The following is a 23,812-nucleotide window of genomic DNA, read 5'->3' on the forward strand; positions in this document are numbered from 1 at the left end:
GTGTTATGCTAAGTAAAATAAGTCAGACAGAGAAAGACAAATACCATATGATTTCACTCATATGTGAAATCTACAAACCCAAAACAAACAAGTAACAACAACAAATAGGCAGGAACAGACTCATAAGTACAGAGAACAAACTGGTGGTTGCCAGAGGGGAGGGGGATGGAGACATGGGCAAAAATGGGTGAAGGGAGGTGGGAAAATCAAGCTTCCAATTATGGAATGAATAATCACACAAGTCACAGGGATAAAGGTGCATCATAGGGAATATAGTCAATGGTATTGTCATAGTATTGTGTAGTGACAGATGGTGAGCATAACATATAGACTTGTCAAATCGCTGTGTGTGTTACACACCTGAAACTAATGTAATATTGTATGTCAATTAAAATAATAATTTAAAAAAAAAACAGGTCTGTTGATTCCCAGCTAAGTACCACGATAAGCAAAATTTCCAAGGTCTTCTAACTCTGAGATTAAAGACAAGAGATCAAAGTTAGATTATCATCTTAGATTATCCAAATATGCCAGCTATAGGCCCCTCCCAGTGCCTGTAGTATGTTAGGGAGCAAGGAGTGAGGGAAGGGCCTAGGAAAGCCGTGAATGGAAAGAAGTTCTACCTGCCTCAATACCCTCTAGCCCAAGTTTCAACTGCATGTAGGTATAAGCAAATTTTCTCTCTAAGGACATCATTTGAAGTTCTTTTACCAACACGTAGCCATCAAAAACAGGCTGGGAAGAGATGATTTGATTACATTGTGAATTAGAGTTTTACAAATATGCATTTAATTTAGAATTAATGGGATGAATTTTTTGTGAGTTAATTGAAAAAAATGATTATTAAACACAAACTCACTGATGTTTGACAAGTTGGTAGTAAATACCCATTTTGCACATGGCAGTTAATTCCCAATAAATATGTTTCTTTCAATAACCAGCTGGTTTTCATTTAACAAATAGATTGCTGTCTGGTGAAATGAGAATGGAGAATCAGGAAACCTTCATGGATAGCAGGGCTCAGCACCCCTTACCATCTGCCCAGTAGACTGTGTAGGTGAGAGAAGTCCCAGGACAGCCTCTGGGAGCCTGTCCCCCACCTCATCCCCAACACAATTCCAAGCAGCCAAGGGGCTGGTTGACAAAACCAGTAGGCTGTGTGTGTGATACCCTTTCTACCAGAAATCCCCTTCCTTCGCTGTCACCTGGGCAAACCTCTCAAACATCAAGCCTCACCTCAAAGACTGCTTCTCCAGAGTAGCCATCTCAGATGCCTTCAGGGTGGAGGTAGTCTCTCCCTCCTGAGTACTCTCACACCACTATGCATCTTTCAAACATTCATAGCATTGCATTAAAACCTGCAAATTCCTAACGGGCAGCCTCCTGGCATCTAGCAATAGCAACTATAAAAACAATGACAATCTGGCAGAGGCTGCTCCTTTCCTTCCCATTATTTTTTCTCTTTTATGCCTGTAACAGAGACTGGATATTACCAAAGACAAGTACAAGACTCTGTCTTCCAGCCCACCTTGCAGCCAGGTGTGACCATGTGATCAAGTTCTGACCCGTGAAATACACACCAAGTATTGACTTGAGAGATGGCTCCTTAGGGAACTGATTTAGCTGAGAAGTGGCTTCTATCATCTTCTTTCTGCTCTGCCCCTCACCCCACACACGCTGCTGTTGTTCACAATGTGGGTGTGACAACTAGAGCTCCAGCAGTCATACTGGAGGATGATGTGACTTTGAGGGTAAAAACCACATACTGAAGATATCAGGGCAAAAATACAGGTGGTGGGACGCCTGAGTGGCTCAGTGGTTGAGCGTCTGCCTTTGGCTCGGGGCGTGATCCCAGGGTCCTGGGATCGAGTCCCATATCAGGTTCCCTTCAGGGAGCCTCCTTCTCTCTCTGCCTCTCTCTGTATCTCTCATGAATGAATAATAATTTTAAAAAATACAGATGGAGCCTGGGTCCCTAGTGACTTTTTGACACCACCATATCGTTCTTGGACTGCCTGTCTCCCTACTGCTTTTACAGGAGAAAAAGTGAACCTGAGAGTTTTAAAGCCACTACTATTTAGTCGCATGCAGCTGAACTTACTTCTAACAAATACAAACAATAGCCAGAAACATTTACGAATGCCTACAAGTTTGTGGTTAAGTATTTATACTTATTCTAATCTCACACATACCACAATCCAATGAAGTCGATATTTCTCTTACCTAGGTGAAAATAATGGGACCCACAGACATTAAGTAGTAAGTCCAAGGTCACAAAGCTAGTAATTGATCAAGTCTGAAATTGCATTTATGTCTGATTCTAGAGTTGGAAATCTTAACAAGCACAACCTCTCAAATGAACAAGCCAGTGACTATTCAGAGAATCCATCAGCCTGAAAATGTAGATTCTAGGACCAGCTCAGCCTCTAAATGTCCTTAGACAAATCATGTCACCTCTCTGTGACTCAGTTTCCTTACCAGTAAAATGACAATGTTGAGCACCCACTATTTGTCAGGAATTCTGCTAAGCGGCTTACAGATATTAACTAAGTCAATACTCGCAGCCACCCTACTGGAGGAATGCAATTACTGTTCTCACTTTGTCAATGAGGAAATTGAAGCCAGCCCTGGAAGTTAAACAGCTTCCTCAAGGTAACAACCTTAGCAGATGATGTATAAAAGGATAGGTTTTGGACCCAAGTCCATCTGTCTGTCTGACTCTATGATTTACTCTCTGAAATCCTCCCAGGTTTCTCACAGATTCTGAGTATTCCTCTTGTACACACAAGGAAGTGGAAGGTTCAACTACTCAGTGATGAAGTGAAGATTCCAAACTAAGCCAATTTAACACCAAAGTCAAATGTTTTCCTGAGCTGTATGAGTGAAGGAAAATGTTGGACAAGTCAGTGTTTGAACACGGAGACTGTGCTGCATCCACAGGGCTCTGAGCCCAACTCTGGAAGTGCATGGGACATGCTATCGATCATGGCATTGTAGGAAAGGAAGAGTGAAGCACAAGATTGTGAAATCCTCTCCACCCACACCTGAGCCTCCTGGAGCCTTCCAAAGAGACCCTGATGAGCTCACTGAGTGGCCCCAGGGGCCTCCACCACTGCTTTATCTGGAAGAGAGCCTAGCACTTAATAAGTACTTAGGGATTGTATTAGTTTCCTATGGCTGCTGTAACAAATCACCACAAACCTGATGTCTTAACAACAGAAATTTATTTTCTCTCACTTCTGGAGGCTAGAAGTTTGAAATTCAGGGGTTGGGAGGGCCAGCCTCCTTTTGAAGGCTCAGGGGAAGAATCCTTCCTTGCCTCTTCCCAGCTGAAGCAATCCTTGCTGTCCCTTGGCTTATAGATGGACCATTCTGATCTCTGCCTCCCTGTTCACATAATATTCTTACTGTGTGCATCTCTGTCTATCCTTACAGGTTCTCATAAGGACACCAGCCATTGGGTTAGGGTCCACCCTAATCCAGCATGACCTCATCTTAACTTAATTACATTTCAGAGACCGTATTTCTAAATAAGGTGACATTCACAGATACCCCAGTGAGCATGTCAGCATATCTTTTTGGAAAACACATTTCAACCAGCTACAGGAAATACTTTCTGAATTTAACTGAATATGCTGATTCTCTGCAAGGGATTCATTTCCCTGTAAGAAATCATGAGTGGGGCTAGTCTTAGTGCTGATATGTGAAAGTCTCACACAAAAAAAGTTAGTGTCTGTCTGTGTCTGTGTATCTGTGCATGTCTGTGTGTGTCTCGGTATGTTTGTATGTGTCTCTATGTGTGTATGTGTGTCTGTGTATCTGTGTGTGTCTGTGAGTGTGTTCCTTGAAGCCTGCCATTATGTTGAATTCCACCCTTAGACATTAATTCCTTGGGTAGTCCCCTAAGAGGCTAGCCATTAAGTTAACTGTCATTCACCTGGAACTTGAATTCATCAGGGTGCATTTGCGGAGTGAAGGGCACTGAGAAGATGGCAAATGTGATAGGGTAAACCAAAGGAAGCCTGCTGGCCCTGGTAATACAAGTCCAGATAGATCTGTAGTAGGTATTTGAGATACCTGTAGTAGGTATTTGAGATAGTACCAGGTAGGAGGAGTGACATCTAATAAGGAAAGGGGGAGAGACTTATTTCCCAGGGTGAGTGGTTGAGCTTAGTGACTTTTAAGATACTAAAATATTTTTGACATGTGAGGCTCTAATTCTTGATCTTCCCATGGTGCTGGGAAAGAGTTGTGTCGGGCTCCTAGTCAATGAGACAAGGGTTCTAGTCCCACCCTCTCTTCTTGGCAGCGGAGAGACCTTATGAGAGTCACTGCGCCCACCCGCTATCAGTGAAATGACAGTCTTGGGCATGGTCGGCCAGGTCTTTCTCAGGGCTGGGCAGATTTCCAGACCGTGTCTCACCCTGATCCACCTGGGCAAGTGCAGGTCCTGTGGCTACAGTGTATTTATTCCCCATTACCCACTTAGGAAAGTGGCTCTGAAGTAGCAGCTTCTCAGAGAGGGAGATGGAGAGAGAAGAAAAAGGAAAACAAAACAACAAGAGAAAATGATCATAGAAGTGAAGCCTCAGAAATTCGCTTTCAGTTGTGGGGATAGTGGAGCAGTAAAGGGGCCTCCATCAGGAGAATGGCTCTCGGCAGACAGAGAGGAAGTGGTCCAAATTAACCCTGATAGCAAACTTAGCTCTCCACACTGCAGAGTATACATCCAGAGTGAAAGCCATTTGAAGATTGTCTGCCACCAAATCAAACTGTTCACTTCCCATTAACAGCCCATCACATGCAGTAGGTATTCTTGGCCTGTGCTATTATGCCTCTGGGTTATTGTTTTAAATTTGAGTCATTACAACAAATTACTGTACTTAGCCCTTCTCAAGGAGCTCGGAGGACTTATTGTCACTCAGATATCCTCCTCTCCTGCCTCTCCTAAAGCTTTGCTGCCAAAAGCAGAGGATAGCCATTCCTATCCAGATGCTTCTGGGCACTCCAGACTTGGGATGGGCTCTGAGGGTTGCCCCTGGGCACACTCATTACACATCTTGGTTCGCGGTGTTTAAGCCAAACCGTCTTTGTCCTGTCCTTTGGGAGAAAAGGCACTAGAAGCCAAAAGAGTGAAAAATAAATAAATAAACGAAAAATCTGCCTCATACAGAGTCTACTCCGTGTGCCAAGCACTGAGTTAAGCTCTTACCTGCAAGAACTTAAAAAGTAAGCAGCCTGGGTTGGATGCTCTGGCTCTCTTTGAGCTTGCAAAGCTCTAAGCTTCCATGTATAGGCTGGGGGAAAAGGGGAGAGGTGGGGAGAAACAGGGAGCTATAGTCTGGAAGTGGACTCCCACTAGCAGGCTAAGGCTCCACCTTGAGGCCATGCCCAGGCATGCAGTGAGAAAGCCCTCTGGGACCTGTCACTAGAGTCCTGAGACAGTCGGCATTGCAAAGTGCAGGCAGGCAGGTGATGTTCTGCAGCAGGTGCTGGTGGTAGGGTCCATTAGCCTCCCCATCTCCCCCAAAGACTAGAAAATGAGTCCTTGTTCTTGGTCTTGAAATATTATGAAGGCATCTTCCAGTCTTCAGGGTGAACCCTTTGTTGGACTTTGTACATCTATATGCATTACCAATTCCAAAAGTACTTCCCTTCACATAGATTAAACACTAAATTTGTTGTCTCAACAAATGCTATTTACAAATAATGGTAACTGACATGGAGAAATTTACCTTCTTTTTTTTAAGATTTTATTTATTTATTCATGAGAGACACAGAGAGAGAGAGAGGCAGAGACACAGGCAGAGGGAGAAGTAGGCTCCATGCAGGGAGCCTGACGGGGGACTGGATCCTGGGTCTCCAGATCACACCCTGGGCTGAAAGTGGTGCTAGACCACTGAGCCACCCGGGCCTCCCAGGAATTTACCTTCTAATAGGAGCTTTTCCACTTTTCCCCAAGAATTTACTTAGCTCTTACTGTCAGGTATCTTCTACACAATATAAAAATATATCATCTTAAAACTCCTGGAAGTCAGTACTATGATTATCCTCATCTTACATATAAGGACACTGAGGCACACAGAGGCTAAAAAATTGGCCCACGATCACATAACTACTAGGTGGTAGAGCTGGGATTTCAACCCAGTCAGTTTGCTTTCCAAGTCTGTGTGTTTAACTACTATTTCATGTCCCTGTATTCATTTTCATAAACTGGTGAAACCCAAGTGATCATTCTTTCCCTCCCTCATTCTGCATAGTGAGCTTTATTCCATTTTTTCTCCCATCTCACAGTATGTAAGAGCCTCGCTGAGCTCCTGAGGGTATTTGAGACCACACAGGGCTCTGTAAACTGTAAAGTGCTTTGTAAGCTGTAAAGTGCTAAAAAGTAAAGGTATTCATCACTACATGTCAACTTACACATTTCAGCATTGCTTCTGAAACAGAGAGGCTTTATCTCAGAAAAAGAATTCCTTATTCCTCCTCTTCTGCTGGTTTATCCCATATGTCTTTTCTTTATAACTGGAGTATGTCCACTTTTTCTTTTCCCTAATCTCTGAAAAATAGCTCCAAAAGTGGTTCTCTAGGGAGTGTTTAGAGCTCTCCAAGGTGCTACATCCCCTTCTCTCCATGCCCTTTTCCTAGGCAGACACAGTTTCCTGTACTCTGATACTTTTTATATCTCTCGCCAGAAGCTTGTTAAATATGCTCTGCATGCATCTCTGCTTTGCCATTCCCCAGCCACCCCCAGAAATCCAGTCTAAGAATCAGTATCCAAAAATTATTCTTTTGTCTGTTCTGCAGCTTTCCTTATGCATTTTTAATCTCTCTCCCTTTCCCTGTCCCACATTTCTGGACTATAGCAGTTAGGATGGCATCTTGCAGCACCATATGCTAGGGGCAGGAGACTGGTGATTTGGTCATCACCATTGAGCAAAGCTCCTTCCCCTTACACCAAGCAAGCTGGGACAGTTAGGCTGACGGTTTGGGGGTCTTTCTTAAACCTAATATTCTATTCTTTGGGGCTCTATGATCTCACAGACCATTAAACATTTGTTTTAATAGGTCTCAAAATTCTGTGACAGATTTTTGGTCAAGTTGTTTCCATTAAAGAGTACTGATTTTAAAAACTAATAACTTAAAACTGCCACACATGCACCAAAAAAATGGTCCACAAAACATTCTTCTTTCCTTCTGAAGGTTTTATGATGCATTGTTATCATTACCCAATCTTTTACTATTAAACTTAAATGGTCAATTGACACAAACAGCTCTGAGACCGTTCTTTCACCACTGATAAAGACTGGGGTGGCAGGTATTGGGGATAATACTCATTTAGCCTTCTGAGGTTTCTGGGCAGACTTGGTGACTTTGCCAGCTCCAGCTGCCTTCTTGTCCACTGCTTTGATGGCACCCACAGCAACCGTCTGTCTCATGTCACGAACAGCAAAACGGCCCAGAGGAGGATAGTCAGAGAAGTTCCCAAAACACATAGGTTTGCCAGGAACCATATCAACAATATTAGCATTCCCAGATTTCAAGAACTTGGGACCATCTTTCAGCTTTTTTCCAGAATGACGATCTATCTTCTCCTTCAGCTCAGCAAACTTGCAGGCAATGTGACTGTGTGACAATCCAGCACAGGTGCATATCCAGCACTGATTTGGCCTGGATGGTTCAGGATAATCACCTGAGCCATGAAGCCAGCTGCTTCCATTGGTGGGTCATTTTTGCTGTCACCAGCCACGTTGCCACGACGAACATCTTTGACAGATACATTCTTGACACTGAAGCCCACATTGTCCCCAGGAAGAGCCTCATTGAAGCTTCATGATGCATTTCAACAGACTTGATTTCAGTTGTAACACTGACCGGAGCAAAGGTGACCACCATGCCAGGCTTAAGAACACCAGTCTCCACTCGACCCACTGGTACAGTACCAATACCACCAATTTTGTAGACGTCCCGGAGAGGCTGACACAAGGGCTTATAGTTGGACAAGTTGGTGACAGAATGCAATCCAGGGCTTCAAGCAGTGTGGTTCCGCTGGCATTCCCATCTTTATGGGTGACTTTTCATCCTTTGAACCAAGGCATGTTAGCACTTGGCTCCAGTATGTTGTCACCATTCCAACCAGAAATTGGCACAAATGCTACTGTGTCGGGGTTGTAGCCAATTTTCTTAATGTAGGTGTTGACTTCCCTAACGATTTCCTCATATCTCTTCTGGCTGTAGGGTGGTTCAGTGGAACCATTTTGTTAACACCAACAATTAGTTGTTTTACACCCAGTGTGTAAGCCAGAAGGGCACGCTCACGGGTCTGCCCATTCTTGGAGATACCTGCTTCAAATTCACCAACACCAGCAGCAGCAATCAGGACAGCACAGTCAGCCTGAGATGTGCCTGTAATCATGTTTTTGATAAAGTCTCTGTGTCCTGGGGCATCAATGATGGTCACATAATACTTGCTGGTCTCGAATTTCCACAGGGAGATATCAATGGTGATACCACATTCACGTTCAGCTTTCGGTTTATCCAAGACCCAGGCATACTTGAAAGAGCCTTTTTCCATCTCAGCAGCCTCCTTCTCAAATTTTTCAGTAACTCTTTTGTCAATCCCACCGCATTTGTAGATCAGATGGCCAGTAGTGGTAAACTTGCCCGAATCTACGTGTCCAATGACAACGATGTTGATGTGAGTCATTTCCTTTCCCATTTTGGTTTAGGTTTAGTGATGGTTTTCATGATACCTGTGTTCTGGCAGCAAACCTGTTGTGAAAAAGCTGTGATCTCACAGACCAAAAGTACATTGCTTTCCAGACTCCTCCAAAGTGCCATGAACCTTGTTTCCAGGATCTTTTCCAGAAGATTCATCTGTTCTTATCAGTGCTCCACAACCGATGTCCTACAAAATTGCATTCTACAACATGTTACCATGTGTGCAGCAAGAAATGTACTCCTTATTGAAATAATTTTGGGAAATGTTGGTAGAAGAAAGGCAGTACTGGGGCACTTGGGTGGCAAAGTAAATTAAGCATTTGACTCTTGGTTTTGGCTCAGGTCATGATCTCAGGGCCATGGGATAGAGCCCCGCATCTGGCCTGGCACTCAGTGTAAAGTCTGCTTGATTCTCTCTCCCTCTCCTCTGCCCTTCCTGCTCATGCTCGCTCACATGTGCTCGCTCTCTCTCTCTCTGAGATAAATCAATAAATATTTTTCCTTTTTTAAATGGCAGTGCTTCATCTATAAACATATCTTAACACCCCAAAAAGATCTGGTGGAGTGGTATGGCCCCAGATTTTGTGACCATAATTTTGGAGAAATCCTATTAGCATTTGCCAGAAGGAGTGTCTCTTAGACACAATAGTCTTAAAAATTGTTAGGATCACACTCCCACATCATTGGTTATCTCTTTTCCCTCCCCTCTTACCAGAAAACACTCTGGTTCCTCAATTGCACACTGGCCCATTAGCCCTCGTGTCAAAGACATCTGACCTAACTCCTTAACTTTAAGGAGTTAAGACCAGATACTTCCCCTGGATCAGGCAATCCCTGAAATTCACCACCAAAGGAGGCAGATAATTCCAACAAAAGAGGCACATGGATCGTTATCTAGTAACACACTCTTTCAAAGCTATTTCCATAGATGCTACAGCCACTTTTTCTCCAACCACTGTGAAAGAAGATGTCAACATAAAACTGTGGATACACTTTTCCTGATTCTATAACATCTACACATGTGCACACACACACACACACACACAGGACTTTCAGAGTGCAGTTAGCTCCTTGAGAAAGGCAGAAAAATGTTGAACGAGACAGGTGGCCACCTCGGAGCTGCCTGAAAACTAAAGGACAATTTGAAGTCTAGAAGAAAAAAAAATGGCTTTTGTCACAGAAATATGCAGGTGGATATGGAGTCATTTACTTAAAAACACCTGCTTTAAAAACATCTCTTGGGAAGAACTTCCATCTATATTAGAATTCATAAAACAAAAACATTCTGAATGTGTTATTAAAATGTTAACATCAGAAACTGTATGAGAGAAACCAGAGAGACTCTGGTTACCCAAAGAGGCTTCAAGGGAGGGAAATCCCTGAGCAATTATAAACCTCGATAAGCTTTTATTTTTATATATAAAAATACAGCAATGGTTAGAAGATCATAGATACCCAGTTTCAGATTGTTGGGAAGAATTATGGGCTCAAGTGGTAATATGAGAAAGACAGGGGAATGCAGAAAGAAAATGAATGTGAGCTGAGAAGTCCTGCACAATGTGCCAGGAAATCAAAGGGTTGATGTTATGCCACCCTGCCATAACCCTGCAAGTCAGGTAGGCCAGACCTGTGTTACTAAATGCAGAAATCCAGCCCCTGAGAGGCTAAGTTGCCCATTTCCATGATGAATATCTGACTCCAGAGGAAGCATGCTGCCTGCCTTTTCTATGCCAGCCAGCAGGAAAGGACTGTTTGAAGCCAAGTGGAACAGTCTCTGCTCCAGCCTGACTTCCTGAGTGGCATACTCAAAGCATTAAAGTCTAGGATGATGGCCACCTTCTGGAACAAGGGCCTACATGTGGGAAGTGAACAGTGAGTCTCAGGTTTCTTCATTATGTATTCATGTTGATTCTGCATAAGTCAAAATCAAGGGGGAAGACAATTGTTCCAGACCCTCATCTCTGAAACCTTTTAGCACAGAAAAGAGAATATGGGCTTTGAAGCCTGATAAACTTGGTTATGAGTAACTCTGTCATAACTGGCTAGGTGTGGTTAAGATCTAATATTAGTAATAATAATTAACTTTTGTTTAGCACAAGTTCTTTATGTGTCAATTTGTTTTCTACATCTTTTGCATGTACAAACACATTTAACTTCTGACAATAAGCCCATAATAAGAGTTTTCTTATACTCATTTTACATATAAGGAGACTGGGGTGCAAAGTTGTTAGATGACTTCCCCAATGTCGTATGGATAATTAGTATTGGAGCTAGAGTTTGAAGCCAGGCAGCTGAAACCCAGAGCCTGTACACCTATGTACTATGTGCCACCAGATGAGATAATGTTGGGGCAGTACCCAGCACAGGGCCAGGCCCTTGGTGTTAGATATATTACACACTTTCACACTTTCCCTTAATTCTCTCTTTTCAGATTTACCTGCCTTTATCTTGAGAGGTTAGGGCAGGAGTTAACTTTGATCTATGAAAACCTGAATCAAATGCTTATGAGGAGAAATCTGGTCTAAGAATCTTTATTACAATTCTGTTAGACTCTGGCCACAGCCATATACATCTGTCTAAGAAGCATGACAGCTCAGGATGGGAAGAAAACTTGGAGATTATCTAGTCCATTCTGAGTCGTCAGTTATGGAAACAAAGGTCCAGGGAGAACAAGTAACCCACTCCACTCCCCACATCTTGTCTAGCATTGAAGCAAATCATAACAGCACAGGGTATTGGAGGATTCTTAACATGGTTCCTGTGGAGAAGACACAGGCAGGGGGAGTTGGAAGATGGGCCTTTTCTGGTATTTTAGGAGCTAAACTAATTCTCAACCCAGAATTCAGTTGTGAAGGATAGCTTCCTCCAACAGGTTTAACAAAGATGGCAAGTGAATGGGTTCCAGACACCCTGCTGACCACTGCTTTTCTACCCCACACCATAGCTCCAAAGTAGAGTCACATATGTGACTTACTGTCCTTGGTCTCAGAGTGATTAAAGGTAAACTCGCCAGACTCTAAAAAACATTCTCACTTAGCACCAGCTTGTTCCAATAGTATATAAGTGAAGTTAAAACTATGAATGTCTGTTGAGGCCCTGAGACCCATAAAATACTTAACACACATATATACCTTTTATTTGAAATGAATGTAAATGATAAGAAGATACAACTATGTCTAGAAATGCATATAGGGTCAAGGGGCCAAACAAAGGTCAGTCACACACACACACACACACACACACACACACACACACAAATCCTTCAACTTTTGTAACAACAACAACAACAACACTATAATTAATACCCCAGCCGAGGGCTCCAGAAGATAAGAATTTTGAATAAAAACATGATCAGTTAGAAAAAAACACTTAATGAGATGGTAATGTTCATATCAATTGAAAAACAAGAGACCAACCAAAGTAAATAAATCCATTAAGTATTAGTATTTCTGGTTTCCTCATCAGTCTTGTCTTTCTCTAATGAATTTGTGATGTTTTTTAAATTTTAGGGTCCATGTTATTCATGTCCTTTCTACACCGAGCAAGTAGAATAGCAACCAGTAATGTTAGAGCCAAGCATGTTATGAATAATATACTACCCTCTCCCTATATTATCAGAGGATTCTAAGAATTCAAGAGATAAATGACTCATTCAAGATCACACATCTGATGGCAGATCTAAACTAGAGCTTATAATAAGGGTCTTTCCCCTCCATCTCTCTGCCTCACATATTTACCCAAGTTATTGTTCTACTTTCCTGGAGGTATGTACTCATATCTCTCTCTCTCTCTCTCTCTCTGACATTCAGATGGATATAATTCCACTGGACAGGTTCCCAATTGACAGCTTGGGCTGGTCAGCCCCAGTAATTCGTGTATCTACAACATTGCAAATGCACAAACCAGATACGTGGTGAAGGGCCCCAGATTTTAATTATATCTTATTTCACAGCTGCAGTCAATTCCTGCTACAGCTTAATAACCAGGTTGCACGAGCCGTGAACACTTTTTGTTGTTAATTTTGCTCAGGAAAATTGAGTTTTTACTACCATTTTGGCAGAAATGCTTATCATAACAATTATGATAAAGTGATGAGGATTGGAAACATCTGCAGGAATGAACTTGGAGACAGAAGGATGTCAGTTAGTCTGGATATGCAGAAAAAAAAAAAAGAAAAAACGTGCTGTTGAAAATCTGGGTTATGGCTCTGTCACCTGCTAGCTAAGACCAACAGGATACTTAAGGGGCCCAAGAGTGTCCCTACCCTACTACTAGGATGCCAAGGAATGCTAAGCCTTTGATAGCATGGACTGACTCTATTGCAGTATCCACTTCCTGCTACAGCTTTGGGGGAGATTTGAAATGAGGAGGTGAAAGAGCAGCCTGGGCTTAAAACAAAGAACCTTAGAGAATACTTCATCCTGCAGATGAGAAAACAGATCACAGAGGGAATGTCCCAAGGTCAATAAATGATATCTGAGCCTTCCAGCCCCCATGTCACAGCTCCTTCTCTTATATCTAAGATAAGCCAAATCGAGGCTTAAGTGAGCAAATGACTGGGATACCTTGAAATCCCTGGGAAGAGGGATCAAGTTGTCTGCTGGTCAGAGACAGGATAAATGTACAAATCCCAAGAAATGTGTCACCATCTGTGGCATTGTTTGGGAATCAGGGCATAGTCTGTACTAGGGATGCAGAGACTATGCATAGTCTCTGACTAGGGTCAAAGAAGAATCTTGAGTGCCACCAACCTGGAGCAATGAGAAAAATAAATGCAATTATGCCAAATCCCATGGTTGCCTGTGGTGGCTTATTCCTGAGCAAATTTTGGGCATCTTTTTATTTCATGACTGACGCTATTAAAGAGGTTCATGAGAAGAAAATCTATTTTTCTCCTCATTAAAGGCATCCAATGGCTCTCACTAGAAGTTATTTAGTGCTACTCAGTCAATTTTAAGACTGAAATACCAGACTTTCTCAATTCTTAGACACTATCAATTGGTAAGGTACACCATCAATTTAATAAGAGCTTATGGGAAAGAAAACCAGCACTACAATAAACATATACATCCATCATGGGACACAACCTTATTTCAGAAATGTGAAAATAAGAAAAAGTATTCACTTAACTGAATAATCAAGGATATACTATGTATAGTAGTCATGTGTCTTGATCTGAAATAGGTTATTAGGAGATGAGGTAGAGAAAAGAAGAAAGATCAGCTCTGGGAAGACCATGGAAAAGTCTAGATGAAAGAAGACACTTGGAATTTATTTGGTAGCACTGGAAATGAAAAAAAAAAAAGGACTGAATGGGTGTGTTATGCTCCTATCACTGTACAACAGATGACCACAAACGTAGCATCTTAATACAATACCTATTTATTATCTTATAGTTCTATAAATCAGAAGTCTAGACAGAACTTAGCTGGGGTCTCTGGTCAGGCTACCACAAGGCTGAGATCAAGGTATCAGCTGGGACTGGGGTCTCATCTGAGACTCAAAGTTTTCTTCCAGGCTCACTTGGTTGTTGGCAAAATTCATTTCCTTGCAACTGTGAAACTCATGGAGATTGCATCTTTGAGGCCAGCAGGAGACTCTCCATCCAGGTTTGTTAAGATGGAGTGTTATATAAGCTAATAATCACAGTAATGACTATCTCATCATAATCACAGTTCCTAAGCATTCTCAAGGAGAGAGGATCACTTAGGGCTGATGTTTTAAGGGCAAGAATCTTGGGGGTCATCTCATAACTCTGATGATTGCAGTAGGAGAGTTACAAGGATCAAAGAATCAACAAGACTTTGCTGGTAAAAGAGGGAAGTGCAGCACTAGTCTTGATAATTAGAATATCTTTTTTTAATTTATTTTTATTGGTGTTCAATTTACTAACATACAGAATAACCCCCAGTGCCCGTCACCCATTCACTCCCACCCCCCGCCCTCCTCCCCTTCTACCACCCCTAGTTCGTTTCCCAGAGTTAGCAGTCTTTACGTTCTGTCTCCCTTTCTGATATTTCCACACATTTCTTCTCGCTTCCCTTATATTCCCTTTCACTATTATTTATATTCCCCAAATGAATGAGAACATATAATGTTTGTCCTTCTCTGATTGACTTACTTCACTCAGCATAATACCCTCCAGTTCCATCCACGTTGAAGCAAATGGTGGGTATTTGTCATTTCTAATAGCTGAGTAATATTCCATTGTATACATAGACCACATCTTCTTTATCCACTCATCTTTCGATGGACACCGAGACTCCTTCCACAGTTTGGCTATTGTGGCCATTGCTGCTAGAAACATCGGGGTACAGGTGTCCCTGCGTTTCATTGCATCTGTATCTTTGGGGTAAATCCCCAACAGTGCAATTGCTGGGTCGTAGGGCAGGTCTATTTTTAACTCTTTGAGAAACCTCCACACAGTTTTCCAGAGTGGCTGCACCAGTTCATATTCCCACCAACAGTGTAAGAGGGTTCCCTTTTCTCCGCATCCTCTCCAACATTTGTGGTTTCCTGCCTTGTTAATTTTCCCCATTCTCACTGGTGTGAGGTGGTATCTCATTGTGGTTTTGATTTGTATTTCCCTGATGGCAAAAATTATAGAACACTTCTGAAAGAAATTGAGGAAGACACAAAGAGATGGAAAAATATTCCATGCTCATGGATTGGCAGAATTAATATTGTGAAAATGTCAATGTTACCCAGGGCAATATACACGTTTAATGCAATCCCTATCAAAATACCATGGACTTTCTTCAGAGAGTTAGAACAAATTATTTTAAGATTTGTGTGGAATCAGAAAAGACCCCGAATAGCCAGGGGAATTTTAAAAAAGAAAACCATATCTGGGGGCATCACAATGCCAGATTTCAGGTTGTACTACAAAGCTGTGGTCATCAAGACAGTGTGGTTCTGGCACAAAAACAGACACATAGATCAATGGAACAGAATAGAGAACCCAGAAGTGGACCCTGAACTTTATGGTCAACTAATATTCGATAAAGGAGGAAAGACTATCCATTGGAAGAAAGACAGTCTCTTCAATAAATGGTGCTGGGAAAATTGGACATCCACATGCAGAAGAATGAAACTAGACCACTCTCTTTCACCATACACAAGATAAACTCAAAATGGATGAAAGATCTAAATGTGAGACAAGATTCCATCAAAATCCTAGAGAAGAACACAGGCAACACCCTTTTTGAACTCGGCCACAGTAACTTCTTGCAAGATACATCCACGAAGGCAAAAGAAACAAAAGCAAAAATGAACTATTGGGACTTCATCAAGATAAGAAGCTTTTGCACAGCAAAGGATACAGTCAACAAAACTCAAAGACAACCTACAGAATGGGAGAAGATATTTGCAAATGACATATCAGATAAAGGGCTAGTTTCCAAGATCTATAAAGAACTTATTAAACTCAATACCAAAGAAACAGACAATCCAATCATGAAATGGGCAAAAGACATGAAGAGAAATCTCACAGAGGAAGACATAGACATGGCCAACATGCAGATAATTAGAATATCTTACGGACATATAAGGGACATTAATATTTTGAAGCAATTTACGTCATTTGCCTAAGGTCAACATGGTGCATCACTGGCCTAGCCAAAGCCAGGATTGTAAATTCTGTTTCCTACCTATTGTACTCAAAACCACTTCTTCTACACCATTCTGAATCGTTGCTGTGGATTTTACTGAGAAATACTTCTATCCATGAAGCCTTTCTTTTCCTTTGGGCAACTCTAATCCAGGCATGGCTAGACCACAGAGACCACACCCTCTGGAGCTCATGAAAAATCTGGGCTCTGGTTTGGCTCTACATTTTCCTGCTACTCTTATGCTGGTCATGCTGGAAAGCACAATTCCCTTTCTGAATTAGGAGTCCCTGGCTTGATGACATATAGCAAAACCTTATCTCCAAATACCAGCTTTAGACGGCGAGTGCAAAGAGCATGACTTGACTTAGAAGATGTTATGACAGTAATGATGAGGCCATAACCCTAGTATATTTTTGATAGAGTTACTGTTACCATTTCCCATAGAGAGAACCTCATTAGGGGGTTTAGTGCATGATGTATGGACCACTAACTTCCTTAAGCTAGAAGGATGTGCAGAGTGCTCTAGATGGCAGGAATCAATTGACAGACAAAAAATATCACTTATGTTTGGTTTCTGGACATTTACAGACACATGCACCCACACAGGCACACAGGAACACATCCATGCATATATGGGTCCCAGTCAAGCCACCTGAATATTGATTTGTGAATAATGAGTTATTGGAAGAACTGTACCCTCCCTATCTTTTACAACCATCTGAGCTCCAAATTGCAACAATTTTTATCAACTCATTAAATGCACATCACTTAAATAAATCTTTCATAAAGGGGATTCAAACTATGTTAACAGTAAAATCTCTGTGGTGATCAAAACATAACATTAAAAATATGAAGGATAGAGGAAGAAGATGAAAGGATCACCTTCTTCCCTTTGGCTTCCTGCTGCTCTGGACTCAGAAATGAGAGAAAGACACTTAATTTTCCTGGGTCTAAGTTAGCTCACCTTTAAAATAGGAGTGTCTAATAGAATAGTGAGATGAGTTTTGAAATGAGACTAATTTATTCTACTGTGTATTAATACCAAGACTTAAAGAAAATTACTTAATCTGTCAGAACCTCAATTTCCTCAACTATGATAAATAAAAAGTGCTTAAATCATAAAACTGTGATAATTATTTATGTTAATGTACGTGGAAAAAACAGCACAGAGCATGGCATATAGCAGGCGTTCAATAGATGCTAGTTTTTCCTATCCACACTCAGGATCCATTCCTACCCCTTACTTTTCTTCTTAATATTCTATAATCATCAATCTTCCTTTCAACAGTTAAGTCATTCAAAGTATTAAAGCTCCATGAAAAACTTTGCCTTAACATTTCTGACAGTCTGTATGTGGTACCCTGACATTCTCCCACTTCTGATTCCCTCTGTTAGGATTATCTAAGAAAAAAATACAAATGCATGGGTACTTATTTGTCAGCATCAAGATAGATGCTCTTTCTGGGAAGTTCTTTTCACTTTCTGGTAAAGACCTTAGACATCCCCTCCCACTGGTGACATTCATTGAGCAGGAGTAAACAGCATACTGTCATGCAAGGCTGAGGCAATGGCTTCTACAAGGATGAGCATTTAACAACTTAAATACACATATCTGTCTTGACTATTGGGGATGATCTTGAAATGGTCTGAGTTACGTTGTCAAGGCAAAATTAAATCCTACTTCCTAGCCTGTGTGACAGGAACAGAAAAGTAAAAGTATACATATGGTCAAGGGTCCTGAAAAGAGATTCAATTATATAAATCATAGAATTAGTATGCTTTATGAGCTATTTACTGCTGGCCTTTGAGAATAATTGATAGCATAAGCTGTAGGGATACCATTAAGGATATCAGAAAGATCTTTACAGGAATTTAATAGTCTTGACTCCTGGCATGCTTTCCCCATTCCCAAATTCCTCGTGACGCTAAAATAATAAAGGCGCATTATTACAGTGGGGCTTCGTTCGTTTTCTCTTTAGTTTAAAGGTCCTTGTGTAGTTCATCTATCTGTAACAGCTACCACAAGTTAGAATGCTATTTACTGGGACAAGATATCCTGGGAATTTGGGAAACAAATTTCTCAGTCTCAAAATTAATCCACTGTCAACTTTCTGATCATATAAAACCTTTATATAAGAGATTTATTCTTTGGGCTTAAGGAATAACATATATAAATTAGTAGCAGTCATTACCACCTTAGCATGATTTATCATATCACTTCGCAGAGTCAAGTAGCCAAATACAGGACCTGTGTGTTCAGTATGAGACAAAGCATGTTTTGCAGAAAATAATTAGCCTTGGAAATTGATCTGGAGCGAAAGGACAGCTATCTGCAAAGAACAAGTCAGGATCCACAATTATAGAGGGGAAGGAGCCTGAAAACCCAGCACTCAGTTCTACAGAAGAAAAATGGCACTATACTCCAGGCTAAAAGGGGAAAGACTATGCCCTGAAGCTAATCTTTTATTTGTGATTTGTCCTAGGGCTGCCTATACCCTGATGCTATCCAAGGTTCTGAAGCCTTTTTGTTGTTTGTATGCCAAATGTTATCCCCTTCTTCCTTTTCTTTGTCTCCCTTTACTCCACCTGTTGTACAGTAACTGTTAACATTTAATGACCACTCACAAAATGAATGATGCATACTGCATCGTTAACTCACTGACCAATGCATAAATACACTGAATCCAAAAACGTCTAGTCTGTGCTTTGTGAACACACATATCATCATCAGGTCCTGAATTTAGCAACTCAGCATTTCCTTTACCCTTTTATCCACTCTTCCATTCATCCATTTAATATTTATTAAGCTCCCAGTATTAGGCAAAATGCATGGAAAGGAGTAAATGGCCCTTACCTCTGTCTCTGTAATAGTCAGGAAACAGTAGAAAAATCATTTGGGGACTTCTTCCATATACAGTTGAGAGAGATGTGGAAGAGAATTATGGAACTAAGTCTTACTGGAATAAAAATTCTAAATCAATTCAAGGAATTTATAAAAATGTTTGAAATATTTAAACCAATATTTTGTTCTTAATCATATAAGAACAAAAACATCTGCACGAGGAAGGAACACAATATACAAAGTTAAAAAGCAAGCAACATACTTGGAAATATAATTGAAGCACATATAAAAGATATACACAATGCAATAGAAAAGAAGATAAAGTTCACAAAATATATTTTCCAGGAAAAAAACAACAACTCTTCAGTATGGGAATGAATGTTCAACCTCCCTCCTAATATAAGAGATACATGTTTAAGTTACACTAAGATACCATTTTCATCTATCAGATTGGTAAAAATCTGGAAGTTTTGAAAAATATTAGGATAGAAAACTGTAGGGAAATACATACTCTCATAAGATGTCAGGGGTGGGGGCTAAATTACAATCTCTGCAGAGAGTAATTTGGCAATATCTATCAACTTTATAAATGCACACAATAATTGACCCAATAACCTCTTTTTAGAAATTTATCTTATAGATATTTCCACACACATGGGAAATGATACATGCATATGATTATTTGCTACAGCATTTTTGTTGGTGGAAAAAGGATTGGAAATGAATATCCTTCACTGGAGATTTAGCACTGCTTGTAGTAGAATATTATACTGGTATAAAAATAAAAAGAAGGGTCTGTATATACTGATATATAATAATCTCTAAAATATATTTCAAGTGAAATGACAATATAAATAACTATCCAGAAAGAATGCAGCAAATGGTAAGAAAGATTATTTATATATATTTGCTTATAGACTCGAAATATATTTCTGCAAAGATAAGAAGCTGATAAACACTGGTTGTCTCTGGGAAGCTAAAGTTAAGGATGTAGGAGAAACTTCCTCTTGTGAACTTTTAAGCTTTTTGGTGTTTGAGTCTTGTGAATACATTACCTACTTAAAAAATTGAGATTTTTTAAAATCAAAGTTATCTTAGAAGGTGATTGTCATTCCTTATGACTTCAGTGTTGATTCTTCCCTCATCTAACTGTTCTTGCTTTTAGTGTTTGCACTACCTATGTATTGTCATAATGATAAGCTTCTCTGCTAAGTGCTACATAACACTATTTAAACATATATAATATCAATAAATGAGTTGTGAAATGGAATGATTTTATATTTTCTTTTTTCACATGAGTATATTCTGTCTTTGGAGATTTTTCCCTGAGTAGCATAAGAAAAAAAAAATTAACAGTCATCAAATAACTTCCCTGCCCCCAAGTCTGCTTTGATGTCTAACCTAATCTCATAGCAATCCTAGTCCTGAACAGTATCCCTCTTCTTATTACACAAATGATAAATTTGGAGCACAGAGAGGATAAATGGATTTCCAATGGTGACTCAGCTAATAAGTGGCAGCTGAGCTAAGACCTGAGCGCATTTTTCTTGGTCTGCTCAATACTGCCTCCTTGTGCAAAAGAAAAGTAATGGTCTTTGCAGTTTCAATCTGGACTATACATTGCAGGGAGAGATTTAGATTTAACATAAATGCAAATAGCATTGCACCTGGGTGATAATAGATGTTCCGTAAATGTTGGTTTCTCTTACTCTTATATTCCTGTTTCTAGAAGATTACTATACATTCAGTTTGGTCAAAAGTACAAGATAATTTTTTTTTTTCTGAATCAAAGAAATTAGAATAATAGTTCTATGGTAATAGAAATGTCCCAGAGGAGGCATGCCAAAAGTAATCTCAAAACATGTTACAGCAAAGTCTCTTGGGATAAAAAGGGCAAGTTTGTTATGCTCTGAGATGTCCTGTTCCCCTCATGGTTTATGAGCTGGAAGGATCCCTTAAAGGGATCTGTCAAGACTGACTTTATAGTTTCATCCAGGTTGGGCACGAGCCACTTTATTAAGCCAAAGGAAGATGCTTATTGTGCCAGCTAAAATTGTACTGCTTCCATCCAGAAACAAGCAGAAGTCAAGTAATGTTTGAAATATAAATCCACTCCAACCCACTGCTTCAACAAAGAAAGTAAACGAGTGACAGAGGGCACCTACAGAGCACCTGTAATTTCACATAATTGGCCAAAGGACTTCATTGTTCCATGATGCAAATGAAAGATCATTAATGGGCAGTAAAAAGGGGTGGAGGGTAAGAAGAATGCGTAACCGAAGACAGTTAATGCTTTCAGGGGAGATTGGCACATCAGAGCTCTGCTGTAATATGCAGTTGGCTAATTTCACTGAGGTATTGAACAAATGATAGATGGGGGATAGTTAACAGGCACCATGACAGCAATAATGAAGATACTCCCTGCCAGCAGAAGACCTCTGCTCCCGCTTCCTATTTAAATGACTTCTCATACCGCTGAATACCTGCTTGTCAAGAGTACTGGTTACCTATTCCCTCATGACTCAGGATGAGATACTTTCGCTCCAAAGGACCGTCTAGCTATCTACCACCAATCTCCCCATGCCCCCCTTCTCCTCTATTAATGTGATTTACCTAGGAAAGTGCAAAGCTAGGAAATTGAGCTACAAGGAAAATTGAACTTAAGAGCAGCACTGCAATTTCTACCCAGTTTGATGCTTTTCATTGCTTCTAAGTGGCTAGCGGTCTTCACTGTTTTCAGGGCACCACAATGTCAGGACAGACAGCCTTTAGATTTAATTGACTGTCATTATGGTGCTGTGTTTATGCCTTAGGAAGGTCAGATGAGATGTATAAGCCTGTGTAAGGTTTTCTAGAGACAAAGACCAAGAGAAACAGGAGAACAAGGCATGGTATTTGGACGGAGAGGAGTTGTGCTAGTATTTCCAGATTTCGGAGACTGATTAGTAAGGAGGTAAATGACTTTCCTAATGACTTGGAAGGCAAGCCAAGAACACTTCATGAAATTTATACATACTATGACTTTAGAATCATTTTAAGCATTATTCAATTTAAGACCAGATCTAATAGGTGGAGTGTTTGTTAACCTTACAACCATTTTAATTTTCTGATTTCTCTCAAATATGCAAGGATTCCATGATTTCACCTAGATAGTAACTATGCAAAAAATATATATATGTAATATATATGCAATATGCAAATATATATGTTATATATATTCACCTAGATAGTAACTATGCAAATATATTTTGCATGTATATGCAAATATATACAATATATATGTTATTGCATATATATTTGCATATTGCCATAGCACAAAATTATATTGAATAAAAATCCTTATGTTATAAAGAGAAAGCTGTAAATGGCAGTTTGATGTATGACAAGGAGATTAAAGGTACATTTTAGACCTTTTCAGGCATGAGTAATTAAAAAAGGTGCAAAAATGAAAGGAAATGCATGACCAAATGTATTATTAATAATATAGCTTTCCATTTGGGAAATACAAAGTTCAGTGTTGACTTAAATCTGAGTGAAATAGGGTCAGGAGGTCAACATTCAGATTTCAGGGGACTTATTTAATAATAGGGAGAGGAATACTGAAAATCATAAAGAGAAATCCTAAATGTTCTGGTCTCTGCTATCCCACCTGGTCAAAGGATAAGCACATCCATAAAAATTCCACTGTTTATGGAGTGTCTGTGATGGGCCAGGAGTTTGAGTCATTATTTGGAAACTCCAAGAGAACTTTGAAAGGCAGGTATTAATATTCCTACTTGGCCCTTGAGAATCCTAGAGTTTAGAGAGGCAAGTTGACTTACCAAAGGTCATTCAACTAATGTATGTTTAAGCTTGGATTTGAGTCCAGCTCTACCTCCAAAATTTCTCCATTCACAGTGCTATACACACAACAATGTCAACATCACTCGGAAGGCCCAGATGTACCTGATAATTTTGGTGACCTTACTTTCAAGGACTCTTGACAGAATAGTTTATATTCCAGGCAGAGGACTCACAGCAAGGTTTCCCTCTGGCTCCCATTGCTACCACTCATGTGATCTGAGGTTTCTCTTCTAAGCCCACCTCCTCTCTAGGACATCTCTCTGCCTCTCCTCTGTGCCCCTTTCAGCTCAATACAGTTAGTAAAACTTCATAAACATGTGATCACAGTGTGAAAACTAGGCATAGATTAGGTTTGTAGAGGTCAGTTTCTCTTGCTATTGGGATATGGACCTGGATGGGGTGGTTGTTTTCACACTCACTTCCAGTCCACCTTCATTAGCAATATCAGTGGGCCACATACCCATGTAGTCTATCACTGTTTGTGAACCTCCTCACTTTAGTGTTCATGGACAGCCCCACAGGCAGGCTGCTGGTGACACAAGGGCCAAGTACAAACCTATAAAGAGGGGGGGTTCTTTCTTGGAAGGGGTTTACTACCTGGAATCAGATCTTTATTCTCTTGGGTCCTAGGTCATTCTTTCAGGCTCCTGTCAAAATCAGGCCTTTGTCAATTTCTCTTCAGGGTTGTTCCAGAATTTCACCTCTCCCATTTATCTTTGCTCTTTCACTTTGGGCAAATGGGAGGTGTAATACAGCAGAGAAGAATACTTACTTTGCATATGTATTGTCCAAGTAATGT

The 23,812-nt window shown here is 40.5% G+C and overlaps 1 pseudogene; it reads right to left on the minus strand.

Moving 5' to 3' along the window:
- Positions 1-432: 432 nt before the first annotated feature.
- Positions 433-23,812, minus strand: part of LOC140616373 (small ribosomal subunit protein uS2-like) — a 28,522-nt pseudogene continuing 5,142 nt past the window's right edge.

The sequence above is a fragment of the Canis lupus genome, chromosome 24, assembly GCF_048164855.1.
Source record: "Canis lupus baileyi chromosome 24, mCanLup2.hap1, whole genome shotgun sequence".
Taxonomy (NCBI): Eukaryota; Metazoa; Chordata; class Mammalia; order Carnivora; family Canidae; genus Canis; species Canis lupus.